The sequence below is a fragment of the Porites lutea genome, chromosome 4 (assembly GCF_958299795.1).
Source record: "Porites lutea chromosome 4, jaPorLute2.1, whole genome shotgun sequence".
NCBI lineage: Eukaryota > Metazoa > Cnidaria > Anthozoa > Scleractinia > Poritidae > Porites > Porites lutea.
In genome coordinates, this window is record NC_133204.1 from 33,987,746 (window position 1) to 34,001,743 (window position 13,998).

The 13,998-nt window shown below is 39.6% G+C and overlaps 1 long non-coding RNA gene across 1 annotated transcript; it reads left to right on the top strand.

The window, feature by feature from the left end:
- The first annotated feature begins 4,225 nt into the window (after window positions 1-4,225).
- LOC140933369 (uncharacterized) lies at window positions 4,226-12,805 on the top strand. Its single transcript, XR_012165042.1, has 2 exons — window positions 4,226-4,737; window positions 11,529-12,805. It is a non-coding gene; the product is annotated as an uncharacterized lncRNA (long non-coding RNA).
- Window positions 12,806-13,998: the final 1,193 nt, after the last annotated feature.

A 13,998-nucleotide genomic window follows, 5' to 3' on the forward strand; every position in this document is an offset into this window, starting at 1 on the left:
TTGTTAATATCATAACCAGAAATACGTTATCGTAAAAACTTCGCGAAGTTATAGTGGGTCAGAAAAGAATAAGGGAACGCTTTTTTTTAAGCCTTTGCCACGTCTATTCACCATTTACAGATGCATGCTTTTCGCGTGGGAAATACAAAATATCTTTTAAAACTTTTATAACAATTTCACTGGAGACGTATTGTCTACAACAAGTCAGAAACAGCTATGAAAAACAAAACATTTAATTAAAAATGGATTATTATGTCCAGTTTTTTCACACAAAATACAGACATTTTCTTCCCTTAAATAGACTTAAATAGTTTCCTTGAAAGCGATTGCTCAGAGAGTGCTCAGAGAACTCTGGAAACGAGTTTGCCGAGTTACCTTTCTGTAAAAGCGTAACAATGAGTATTAGTAACAGTAAGCCTGGAGATTTAATTTAAGTTAGGGAGATGAAACAATCGCTCTTAGTACAAGTGCAACTGGCACTGACATTAATCCGTCTGTACTCGACAATTGTGCCATAAAGGAACGTTTTTACTTAAATCGCCATTTTTGTAGACTTTGTAGACTACTATCGACAGGTAAAACTCGGAATTGATTTAGATTCCATCTTTCTGTTGTTGTTTCGAGAAAAAAAGTCGGTTCAATCATTTTTTCTTGCGATAACCACTTCGATGAACCACGACGTTTCGATGCATTTCTCCGACCGTCAGGATGTATTGTCGATTGTGTCGTGGCTGTTCTAGTCTGCTTCACAGCCGTTGTTAGTGTCGTTACGCAACGCTCCTCCCCACTAACGGCTGCTGAAAATCGAACCACATTCCTTTCCCACGATTAGCCAATTAGAATTCAGCTCCCATTTTCTGGAAGGTGTTCGCGCGACGTTTGCGGTATGGTGACTCCTCCAGTCACAGCTTTGCTTTTATCGTTGCCCCATGTGTGAATGATAGAACAATCAAAATCGTCGCGTGAAAACAGGCAACCAACAAGGGCAGTGTTGTCGGAATCAATTCCTTTCAAAATTTTTGAGATAAGCAGTAACAGCAAGCAAGTCGAGCAAATATGATGCACAGCATGGATGTGCTCAAAGTTGTCGGGTATAGTTTCGGGAAATCGCTCATCGATAATTTATAAGATTGCTTTTGTTTGAATCAATACCCCTGAGAGCTTAGTCTTCACAGTCTTCACATGTACAACAACACAATGAACACATCCGGCACATGAAATTCATCATACATATGCACGTTAAAAAGAACCAACCGATCCTGGTAAGAGTCTTGTAGGCCTATCAAACCATTTTTTTTTCGCTTGGAATTGCAAACAACCTTTTCGTTGCTGGCAGACACAGAGTCCATCAAATTTCAGCGACGATTGATTGATTTGTCGAAAACTGAGAAGAGTGTTCTCTACTAGTGCCCTGCGGCGCACGTATTGCCAAGTTTCTTATATATGATTGGTTTGCTCGTTAGACTACAAACACAAAGGGAAAGGAATGTGGTTCGATTTTCAGCTAGACTGCTAGCAGTCTCTGTTTTTCTTCAGATTTAGTAAAGGGAGTGCACGCGCGCGCGAGCGTTGAGCAGCGAAGCCGCGAGACGCGAGAAACGAGGGCTCGCTCATTTGCGTGTCTCGGGCGTTTTGCTCGACGGACCAAGAAAAAAGAGAGACTGCTCGTAGTCTAATTTTCAGCAGCCGTTAGTGGGGAGTAGCGTTAAGTGGCGACAGGCTAAAAACGGCTGTGTAGTATACTATAGCTGTTCGGGATTGTTGGAAACAGTCTTGGGTCGCTGCTCTTGGTAATTGTTTGGATGTGGTCCTCACTATTCCAGCATTACTTATGTTACATGATTGTATAACTAACAATATATGGAAGTCGTTTACTCGGTAGGCAGCTAACGTACTAGCGATCGAATGTTGCGTGGGCATCAAAACTATTAGGATATCAATTCCATCGGTCCTTTTCATGTCATGGGGTGAGGTTCTTATGAGGATCAGGGCCCGTTTCTCGCAAGTCCGGGATGCTATTCGGGCCCGAAATCAAATATTCAAATCGAAATATAAAGAATAAGAGCGAGGGTCCTGGCTAGCAAACCACTCCGTTTTGTTTCATCAACTGATAGTTTTATCATGTTAAATGTAAAACAATCTTTATTCATCCAGGTTCAATTCATCAGCCAAAAAATTACAATTCAAGTAAGACAACATTATAAACTATCTACATTATAAAACATATTAAATAAAAAGCTGATTTCCACGAATACCGTGCCCTAGCATACTTGTTGAAGAAGACATCTGAATTTCGTAAGGGACTCTTCTTGCGTCACATTACACGGGAGTTTGTTCCATAGGATGGCGCCACTCAGGGGCGGATCCAGGATTTTTCTTAGGAGGGGGTGCACCACTAACTGACTGATGACGTAAAAAAATTTTAAAGCGAATACGAAGAAGAGGGCTTTTGACTAGGAAATAACATAATGTAAACTGCTGAGAATACATATCAAACGATAGAGCAGATTTTGTATGTCTGTCAAGCTACTGCACAGTGTTAATTAGAAAGCGGCCGCAGGTCATTCCAGGGGGGGGGGTGCGCACCCCCTGCACCCTCCCCCTGGATCCGCCCCTGCCACTTACTAGCTAAAGCTATTGTTTTAATAATTTGTCCGTGGTAAAGGGATGCAAAGTTTATTCTCAGAGTCTCCAAGGTTATATGCCGTTTCTCGTATTGCAAACCTAGAACATAAATATTCTGGAGCCAACCCGTGTAAAGACTTATAAACCATCGTGGCTTTTTCAATTTCATGCTGGCGCGCTAGATTTTTCCATTCTAGGGGTTCAAACAGGTAAGCAGCGTCTTCATCGTGGTCTGAAAATGTCAAAACACGGGCTGCTCTATTTTATAGTTTTTGAAGTTTGTTCCTTAAGGTTATCCCACAGTTTCCCCAAACAGTATGGCAATAATTGAAGTGAGGGTGAATAAGAGCTTGGTAAATTAGTTGTAAGGTGACTTGGGGGACAAGATGCCTTACTCGCTTTATGGCCCCGATGCCAGAAGATACTTTCTTTATTTTCTTCTCCATGAGGCTACCCCAATCGGGATTTTCATCGATGGTCACTCCAAGAGATTTAGCAGTGTAGCGACTTGGGTAACTCGAAAATCATTAATTGCAAGTGTTGGGGAAACTGTTACAGTACATAGCCTCTGCCTAGATCCAATTAACATGAACTCGGTTTAAGTCATATTTAGAGTGAGTTTGTTTGCTCTTAGCCAATTGTGAACACTTTCTAAGTCTTCGTTTTAACTTGTCTGAATATTGTGAATATTGTTGTTCGCGTATGTAATTATGATGGGTATCATAAGCATACATCCGAGGCTCGCAATTTGACAGGCAGTTGAGATCGTTAATATATAACACGGCACAAAATCTCCTGTTTTCTGGTGATTTTACCAAACGGTTAATGTATTGAAAATGCCACGTTCACGATCCGTTTTCTCATTTCGGAATTCGCAAGGAAAACTCGGCGTTCACAATCCGTTAACACCAGGAAAATATGCTGTTTACTTCACGTTTTCCAGCACACGGAAAACGTGGTTGAACAGTGCGCTTTCTCTCGTTAACCGGACATTTTACCAAACGGTTAATGTAAGGAAAATATCGCGTTCGTGACTCGTTTTCCAACTTCGGAAAAGACAAGGACAACTTGGCATTCACCATCACTTAACAGAGGGAAAATATGCTGTTCATGTCACATTATCCAGCACATGGAAAACGGGGTTGAACAGCTCGTTTTCTCTCGTTAACCGGAAATTTTACCAAACGGTTAATGTCGTGAAAATATCACGTTCCTAAATCCTTTTCCGACTTCGGGTAACACAAGGAAAACTCCCGGGAAAACTCAACATTCACCGGCGGTAACTGACCAGGAAAACATGCCGTTCATTTCACGTTTTCTAGCACCTGGCAAACGCGATTCAATAGTGCGTTTTGCAACTCATTTTACCATCGTTATCAGTAACGTGTAAACAGGCCGTTGACCGCCGTGTTTTATTTGGGTCCAAACATTTCCTGCCAAGAATTCCCTCAGCTTTATTTTGATTATCTTACCAGCAACAACTTTGTCAAGAAACCGGTGTCTGTGAATATTACAACGGAAATTGACTTCTCAGTAATCTCAGTTCAGCAGATTCTGAATACGATAAGACTTATTGGAGGTCTGTCGTAATCGTCGTTGTTTTTGAAACAAACTCAAGGCATGCAAAATGCATTCAGAGGCTTCTCTTATTTCTGCCGCGAGGCAGCTAAAGATCCTAGAGAAAACGCAATGGAACAGACCATTTCTGTTTCCCTAGTAACCGGGCTCGTAGCCTCGACATCATGAGTGACACAAAAGAACAAGATCACATGACCTCAAAGTCCGCGTTTCTTTCGTGTGAAAAAATATTTTGTCACATTTCGAAGAAGGCGGCGGGAATTTCGAGTTTTTGTTGTTTTGCTGCCATGTCCGCGGTCGATCTTGGCCAAGAAATCTCTCTTTCGGACCGTTACTTCTTGTTATTACAAGCCACGATTAAGGGAAGCAAGGTTTTGAGGGCGCAAGTGGCCGAGAGAACGGAGAAAGAAGAGGACGTCAACAGACTTACCGTTAAGCTGTAGACGAGCTGTGTGAAAAGTTTTCGACCGAAGAAGCGTCTAGAAAGAGGAAAAGGAGCGCCAGTTCTTAATTGACGGTTTCAAGACAATTAGGGTAAGATCTTTAACTTCTTTTAGCATGTATTGTAAGGAATTGATCTCGAAATTGAATGCAAGTCGAGGATTTGTTAGTAAGCTACGTATACAGTGAGGAATCTGGAATAGTGAAATTCGGAATCCGGAATACAACTGTACCTAAGGAAACTTTCTTGGAAGGGACAAGAGAACAGCTCTGGACGGTCATGTTGAAACGCAGACCATGCAGACTGCAGACTGCAGACTGTGCAGACTGAGTGTTATTTTTTTTACTTGTACCTTAATTTTCTAGTAAAATTTTTACTATAGTTTCCCGCTTCCTCTCATTATGTGCACTGTGCATCACTATCATATGTGCACCGATGTGTACCTGCAAGGGTCATGGCTAAGAAATGAGAAAATCGTGGGCTCATGTTTACCGGAAGATGTAAAGGCAGTTTCGCGCGCTTTTAGCTGGGCCGCTTTCATGCAGGAGCGAGCACGATGGAGGAAGGTAAGCAGATTCTTTCTGTAATTGTATTATATTGCCACGATTATTTAAATCTTTTTTAGTAGAAGAAGTTTTTTCAGGTTAAGTGACTTAAAATAAAACCCTTCCTACAATGGCTACGAGAGAGACATTTCCTCAATTTCGTTGATTGTTGATGATCGCCTTGTTTGGTTTCACTCTGTAATTCAAACCGGTGACTTGCCGCCATTTCTTCAAATCTTACAGATACCGATGTTGTCGTTGTTAGCTCGGAATATCAAACCGAGACGTTTGAGAGATGGGCCTTGCTTTAAAATGTGTAAATAAATCAACAGTATATCTACCTTAGAAATATTCTGATTTCCTTGTATTTGGCGGTTCCGTAAGCGTCAGAATTAAGAGGAGAAGGGCAGCGACTTTAACTTCTCACTGATAATATTCAATGAAAATTAAGACAAAATATGCCTAAAATACACGGTGCATTCAAGCCCCCTCCACATCTTCGAGTTGTACAAATAATACATTTGTTACTAATGAACTATTTAGTTTTGGAACTGCATAAACAAGAACCATGATACTCGGACAAGATTGTCGGTTTCAAACCACTACCACTTATTGGCGTGAATGCCTGGAGCAAATACAATTGTCGATCCCCGAGTGAAAACCAGCCAAGAAGGACACTCTTGGGAATCGAATAAAAAATATACATAAACAAAAGTCTTAGCCGAATCTTCCGAGCTAACAATGATAACATCGGTATCTGTACTGGATTTGAAGAAATCGCCCCATGTAAGGGAATCCGGATTCCGGAATGCACGAATTTTTTGCTTGTGGAATCCGGAATCCAGCACTAAGAATCCGGAATCCTACTAAAGATTGGAATCCGGAATCCAACTTACTAAAGATCCACTCCAGATTAAATTGAGCTACTCGCCCGAAAGAAAAACCTTCAGTCTATGGAAAGCCTCCCTAGGGTATAGACCTGAACGTGACGACATAATATTGGCATATCTGGTGTCAAAACAATAGTTCACGAGCTCCATATGAAAGGTCGAGGTCACGGTCACATGATTAAAATTCTATAATAGCGAGGGAACCCTTGCTGTGCTTATGAGCGGCTGGGAGGATCACAAAATTCAGGGTTTTCAAGGGAACACAGCGCAGCCTTTTTAGATATAAATTGAATAGTTATGAATAACTTCGACCTCTGGCTATGTTTGATTCTCTGTTGTTGACTCGTTTCGCTGAATTTTAAAAAATCAAAAGCGATTTTATGCGAGCTTTTTGACCTGGCATAGGACTGGAAAAGGTGCACCTGGGGTGAACCTTTTCTTGAACCTTCCTGGTTCACAAATGAAAATAAACGTCTACGTTCAACAGTTTACCAAAAAAAAAAAAAAATTCACAGTCTCTTAGTGCCTAATTTGGTCCTAGTAGTTTCGCTGAGAACAGTTTCATAGTTTCGATAATCTTTATTTGAGAAATAAGCCAGGAACTGTCAGAACCGTAACAATCAGCTGTCACTAAAGTAATTACGTGCAAGGACGCGGTGGGTGCCTTTTTCATTCATCCCCCGGCATTCGAGTGAAATCTCGCCTCCTCTTCGATCAGACCAGTTTGAAGTTTGTTGTTTGTTGGATTTTTCTTTTTTACTTTTTCTTTTTTAAAAAAGACGTTATTGGAAAGCGCAAGCAAAAACGAAAGGGTGAGAGAGAAAGGTACCTGTAATACTGTGTTGTGAAATTTTACACCAATTTTTAGCTGACTGCGATAGATCTAAACGTGCCAAAGGCAAAGCTGCATGATTTTTCGTTTGTGTCGATCTGTGGACTGTGCTGAACGTGGCGGCAAGCAAGTCAGAATCATGAACAAAAGAAACGTTTATTGTGTAGTTTTAAGCCCGCCGATTGATTTTTTTTCTAAGTCATAATTGAATGTAATATAAATTTTATGTCGTCCTTGGGGAAAATATCGTATATATGAGTGCTATATAGTTGTTAAAGGCTTAAAACGAGCCAACGCGTTAGAAACGCGCAAGTCAGTCTCTCGATCTCTCAGTCATCTCAGACTCGATCGAGGGTCAAACGGACTTTTCATGTTTTCTGGTTCTACAGTTGTAATTAGGCCTCGTTCACATTGAGGTCGCTTTTGGAAATTAGACCGATCTGAGATTGGTTTAGCCCGTATTTTTTTTCTTTGAAATGGATCCTAGAGCCTCCTAGAACGCACTAATATGAAATAAAACTCGCGGGGGATTTGATATTCTCATACTCAGATCTCTTACTTATTGATGAAGCCAAAAGTGAGATCTGGTCAAATCCGATTTTGTACCCGTGATTGCCTGTCAGGAATGTGACAGGCCATGAAAGAGCGCATGCTTGAAATTAATCCTCAATTTTTGACGTGTTAAACAACGAATTTGATAGAGCCGTGAAGTTTTTTCTATCGAAACGTGGTTATGCGCACATCTTAAGTATGAACCAATTAATTTTTGTGTTCTTTTTCATCTTTTTAACATCAAATTCAACGCGACAACTAGGGCCAGATCTCGCCTTTGGCTTCGTCAACAAGAGATCTGGGTACGAGATTAGGGATTTCATTGACCTCTAGGGCGAGGGGGGAGGGGTTGGTTTGCTCTCGCATGCTGTCCAGCAAGGATGCTTGCGTAGCGTAAGTCAATGAAGAACAAACAAGTTCAGCTCTACGGTTTTGACTGAACGCGGGCAAATCAGGCTATCTTTGACTACGTTTTGAGCCGTTTTGTCTACTAAGCCACTTTTTGAACTCGATTTAAATGGTTCAGCAACGACTAGACCAAATAACTGATAGTTCTGGGCTTGCAGACTGTCAAGAGTTAGTTAACTTTTTTTCTTTATTTTGACCAGTCAAAAACGTCGAGACGTGAAATCGTAAAAATATATTTGGTGGATCAACGTGGTCCGGCCACTGTCTGAATTTTTTTTGAGCCATGTTATCATTCTTAGACAATTATGTGACACAGTCAGTGCTCTTTTTAACTGTCAATCTTTTACTCAGTATATATGCTTATCCCATCGTAGGAGAAGTGTATTTTATTGTATTTGGCTAAAATTCGTGTCTTACGAGTCATATGCATGAGAAAGTGTGAAAGCAATTCATTTAAGAAGTGATATCTAATGCACGTGTTCTACAGCTTACTGTGTCTCTATAAATGAAAGTTTAACAAAAGAGGCAGTAACCGAATTTAGTTTTTTGCGCTATGACAATGATTCCAATAAAAAGTAGAAAGAGAAGGAAAAAAATGTCCAAAACCATGTTAAGAAACCAAGCTTTTCATCGTGATATTTTGGAGGTGATTTGCAATTGGCGGCTTTTAACGTTTTGTTCAGGCCCCGGTTGTTCAAACGCTGGATAGCGCTATCCACCGGATAAAAGTCTATCCAGTGGATAACGCAATTGGTTTCCCTAATACTTATCCACTGGATAGTGATTTATCCAGTGGATAGCGCTATCCAACGTTTGAACAACCGGGGCCAGTTCTATTACTTCGAAATACTGTTTTAATGTTCCAAAAGAATTTGCAAACATGTTTCGACGTAACCTGTTCCAGGCGTTCGGACAGGACAAGGAAAACAACAAATGTAACGACATACAAACAAAATTAACCTTCTATTATATTATTGGTGGATAGCAAAAGACTTGATTAACCTTCGCTGGAGTTACACAAGAACTTTGTTAGGCCGTTTTCTTGCAAATTGCAGCTCGATTTTCCCTGGCAATGAGTGTACCTCAGTTCCCAATACTTTATTATGCAGCAATCGAATGAATAAACGTGAATATTTAGGAATGATTTGCAAGAGTTCTTCTGTTTCTGCTAATTAGGCATTTTTCTATCTACATGACTGATAACAGAGTTCGCAAAAATAGAGTAAGTGAAAAATAGTCTTGAGGTCAGTCTCACTCTCTACTAATCACTAAACCAGCTCCGAGATCCTCGATCCCTAATCATATGGAGATTTGGACTTGATTAATCGAAGGACAAAATTTAAAATTGCGATGTCGGTGTTTCGCCACGTTTTTTTGCGGTGATGCCATGTTTGTTATTTTTTTCCGCGGTGTTGCGGTGTGGACAGTCCCCCAATGTCCCCCTCTTTATTATACCTTAAACCCTTGCGGAACAGTAAAACAAACTTGTTATGCACCAAAAACAACGTCTTTTAATATAGTAAGATTCGAACACGAAAAAGAAATGCGTCGAAAAGCATTAAAACAGAAAAAAAATTTGGAATCCAGCCCTTTTTGGAATCCGAAATCCACAGGGTGGAATCCAGAATCCAAGACTGTCATGGATTCCCTTACATGGGGCGAAAGAAATGACGGCAAATCACCGGTTTGAATTACAGAGTGAAACTAAAGACAATCATCAACAATCAAGGAAATTGAGGAAATGTCTCTCGTAGCCATTGTAGGAAGCCGAAAAGGGTTTTATTTTAAGTCACTTAACCTGAACTGAAAAGCTTCTTCTACTTAAAAAAATTAAATAATCGTGGCAATATAATACAGTTACAGAAAGAAACAGCTTACCTTCCTCCATCGTGCTCTCTCCTGCAGGAAACTATAGTAAACATTTTACTAGAAAATTAAGATACAAGTAAAAAATTTAACATTCAGTCTGCACAGTCTGCAGTCTGCATGGTCTGCGTTTCAACATGACCGGCTCTGGAAGATAGGCTAAAACTTACCATACCTTGTGGCACAAATTTTTTGTGGCAGTTTGTTTTTGCAGATGTAGCATGTATGTGAGGCAAGGAGTTTGGACATGATAATTTATTTTGTTATATGACAAAGTATTAATTTTTACAATCAATCCTGGCTGACCTGCAGCTAGTTAAGCTAACCGAGGCAGATCAGTCTCACAAGTTCTAAATATTACAGATAACCCGATGCTGCTGGTAAAAAGAGCAATTAAAGGGACACAGTCGCCTATTGGGCTATATATTAATATACAGAATCCAAGTTCAAGAGTTCAGTAAGAAGGTTGAACCTTTTTTATCTGAACTTATCATTGTGGGGTGCTATGAAAAAAAATTTGTGACGAGTTTGGAAGTGTGCCGACTTAAGTTGCCATTATTGTTCTGTTGTTTCTTGGTTAGATTAGGTAAGTCCAAATTTTGCTTGAGTACCTGTCTAAAAAAGATACTTTAAGAGAAGATAATAGATAAGAAATTTTCACTCCAAAGGTTCATTGTGGTTCTGGGGTGAAATTAGTCACCTATTTTCTGGTGGCCAATCACAAGGAAACAAGCAAACATTTCAAGTAGCCCACGTTATTTTGTGATGTACCAATGTTTATTTTTTGTTGTTGATCCCTCCTGTGGGCTTCATTCTCTTGTGATCTTGGCTGCATAAGGATTTTGAGAAATGCCAAAAATTATTTTACAAAATTATATAAGTAGTATAATTATTATTATTGTTCCTTTCTGCTCAGTTTTTGAAATTGTTTCCAAAATTTTTCACTCGTATCATTTTTCAACAAAGTTATGACTCACTTGATATGTATAAGTGTTTGCCACTAAGCTCTTCTTTGAGCCCCTTCTGCAGTTGAGGTCAAACGAGAAGGAAGCCCAACGAGGGATAACAACAAAATTAATATATTCATCACAAAATAGCGACTACTAGGCTACAAGAATTTGCTTGTTTCCTTGTGAGTTGCTGCCAAAAAAAAAACATGACAACACCATTAATCTAACCCCAAATCCACACTGAACTGTTTGAGTGAAAATTTACCATCCTTTATCTTATCTTAAAGTATCTCCTTGGTGGCAATCGACCAAAATTGGACTTACCTGATGCAACCATGAAACAGTCGTGCAATAATGGCGACTTATTAAGTCAGCGCTTGCAAGCTTGTCAAAAATTTATTCATGGGGCCAGCACAACAATGATTACAGAGTGATATAAAAAAGCAATTCAACCTTCTTACAGAACTCTTGAACTTGGATTATGTAAATTATCAGCCTTCATACCCACCTGGGGACACTTTTGTGATCAATTAATCACAAGCCATCTGACTCCACAAGTATAAAGCTAGCTGTACATCACATGTATATTCAAACAGTATTACATGTAGTTTTAGAGAAGGGATTCCAGGGATAGAACACAATCCAGTGGCATTACTCAGTTGGTAGCATTTGTGAATAATTTAATTAAAGGGAAAAGAATTAAGCCTCACTAAATGTGACAGCTACAGATCAGTGACCACTACTGGTTTTTCAATGAGAATATTTCTCTTGACTACAGATGCTCTGAAAGTTAAAAACAAATCTATCAAAAATAATTGATTTCTATATTATTTCACCCAGAAACTTGAGAAAAGACTAAAAGTGGTTACAGAAGATGAGAAGAAGATGCCAGTCTTAGAAGCCTTACATTCAGCCTTGATTTCGTCCAATGAGTCAGATGAGGAGGTTGATGTTCTCAGAACAAGGCCCCTAGAGTGGAGATCAGAGGAGGTTTCCATGTTTTTTTCACAATTTGGACTCTCGCTATGGAAGAAGTATGTCCAACCAGCAAAAAAAGCAATCTTTTAACAGAAGAGTTGGTCCTCCAAGTACAAGAGGCCGTAATGAAGTTCCTGAGTCATTGCTCTGGGCCATTAAATTGAAGTTCTTTTCATTTTTTAATGCTTGATAACAGTGGAGCTTCAATACATTTTAAAAAGTAAATCAGGGAAAAATCTTGTTTCAAGACTTATTTCAGAACAAATATGGCACTTGAAATTGCTTTAACAGTGTGCTATTGCCATTTGGGGTTCCACTGGTCGACATATATTTAACAATTTATTATTCCTCAAGCCCGAATGGGCTATTGACTCAGAGGCCATGAGGGCGAGAGGAATAATTTATTGTTTTAGTAAAATCCAACTAGTTGGTCCAAAATATCGAGACAAAACAAGTTTAGCTAGCAAAAACATTGTTCAGCCGCCATTGTCTTGGTTTTCAAAGCCCGTGCTTTTCGCTACTAGTGGGCTATAACATATGGCCTAGTAGTAGCTCAGCCAATCAGAATGTGACATTGATAATAGACCACTAGTTGGATATTACCAATTAACTATATTCCAGGTGATTTTCACCAGCAAACCGAGAGAGTACTCATTCTTAAAGGAAATACACTCAAAATTCCACTCAGTACGAGCACACATGGACTTATTAAACTAAGGAGTGGATCAACTTCATTTTGAGCTTGAAAACAGTATTTTTTTAAAGTCAATGTGTGCTCGTATTGAATAGAATTTTGAGTATAAATATAAACTTTACTACAGAAAACAATTTGTAGGCAAGTGGAATGTTAACTGAAATTAATCTGTACATGCCTTACTCGTTTCATAAGTTAGCATCGATATCTCCCGACTGTTCTTATTTGGATCAGTTGGTTATCAGTAGATATATTGTCAAGAGTGCTCTGAATTGTACTGACCATATTCATTTGATAACAGAATTTTGTGAATATCTTATCTATGATTGAATGCATTTTTATAAATAGTAGTTTTAGTTTACTGTGGAGTGGTCATAATCAATTAGAGGCATTCTGTACTGCAGACGATGAGTTGAGTTGCTGATAATAAAAGAGTTCAGAAGTACATTGAGAGCTTTTCATTTCTTGTTTCCATTGAGGGATATCGGGGACAGAATCGAAGTATTTATTTGTCGTTTAAAGCACCTATGGCGGGTGCCGGGAAAAACAAAACTGCAGCAACGAATGTTAAATTTTGAACGAAAACACCAGTGAATAAAGGACTAAGTTACATTCCAGCGTAAGATCACACTGGAAACGTAGAAGATGCGCGAAAATAAGCGCAATCGATACGGAAAACGGCGCGTTTTCCTGGAGAAAAAAGTTTTGAAACGATGGAAAACATCTCATTAACCGATGGGTGAACGTTGGGGAACATGCTGTTTCCCGGCATTTTCTAGTTGTTCGCTACCCCAGAAAACGCGAGAAAACTCACGCAGAATGACGGAAAATGTCTGTGAATTCTTTGTTTTGCCACTTGAAAACACCAGAAAACACCGAAAAACGCGATGTTAAGTCACTGGAAAACTGCGGTGAACAACGGAATACGATCCGTTCCTCATGTGTTAACCGTATGTTTTCCGTGTGTTTTGCTTGTATTAGCCGTGCGTTAACGGTCCGGTTAACACCAGTAAAACAAGCGTTTTCCTGGTGTTAACTGAGCCTGAAAACTATCGGATAATGGAACGAATACTCAAATTCACCGGCCAGAAAACGACGGGAAAAGAGTGGATTTTACGCCCGGAAAACGCGAGAGAATTGTAGCAAAATGCCGCGTTTTCGAAAATTAACCGAGGGTTTTCCGAGACGGTGAATGCCATATTTCTTGCCGTGTAATAGAAACAATAATGGACCTAAAATAGTACCCTGAGGGACACCACAACTTAAAGAGGAACTGCTAGAGAGGAGACCATCGATGGGACACATTTGTGTTGCAGTCCTCTAAATATGACTGAAACCATTGATTCGCAATACCATTAATACCCTAAAGGTTTAGTTTTGATAAAAGGATCTCGTGGTCCACCGTGCCGAAAGCCTTTATAAAATCTAGGAATACGACAGCATTGATTTTGCCACGTCAATATTATATGCCCAAGTATCCGCTACCTCAAGAAGAGCCGTCGCAGATGCTGAATGAATAGCACGAAAGCCCGATTGATATTTACAGATGATGTCGTTATTCAAAAGTTAAAAAACTTTGTTAACACTGGTCGGACGGAGCTGAAAACATTGGTCTGTGCTGTTGATGTACCTCTGATA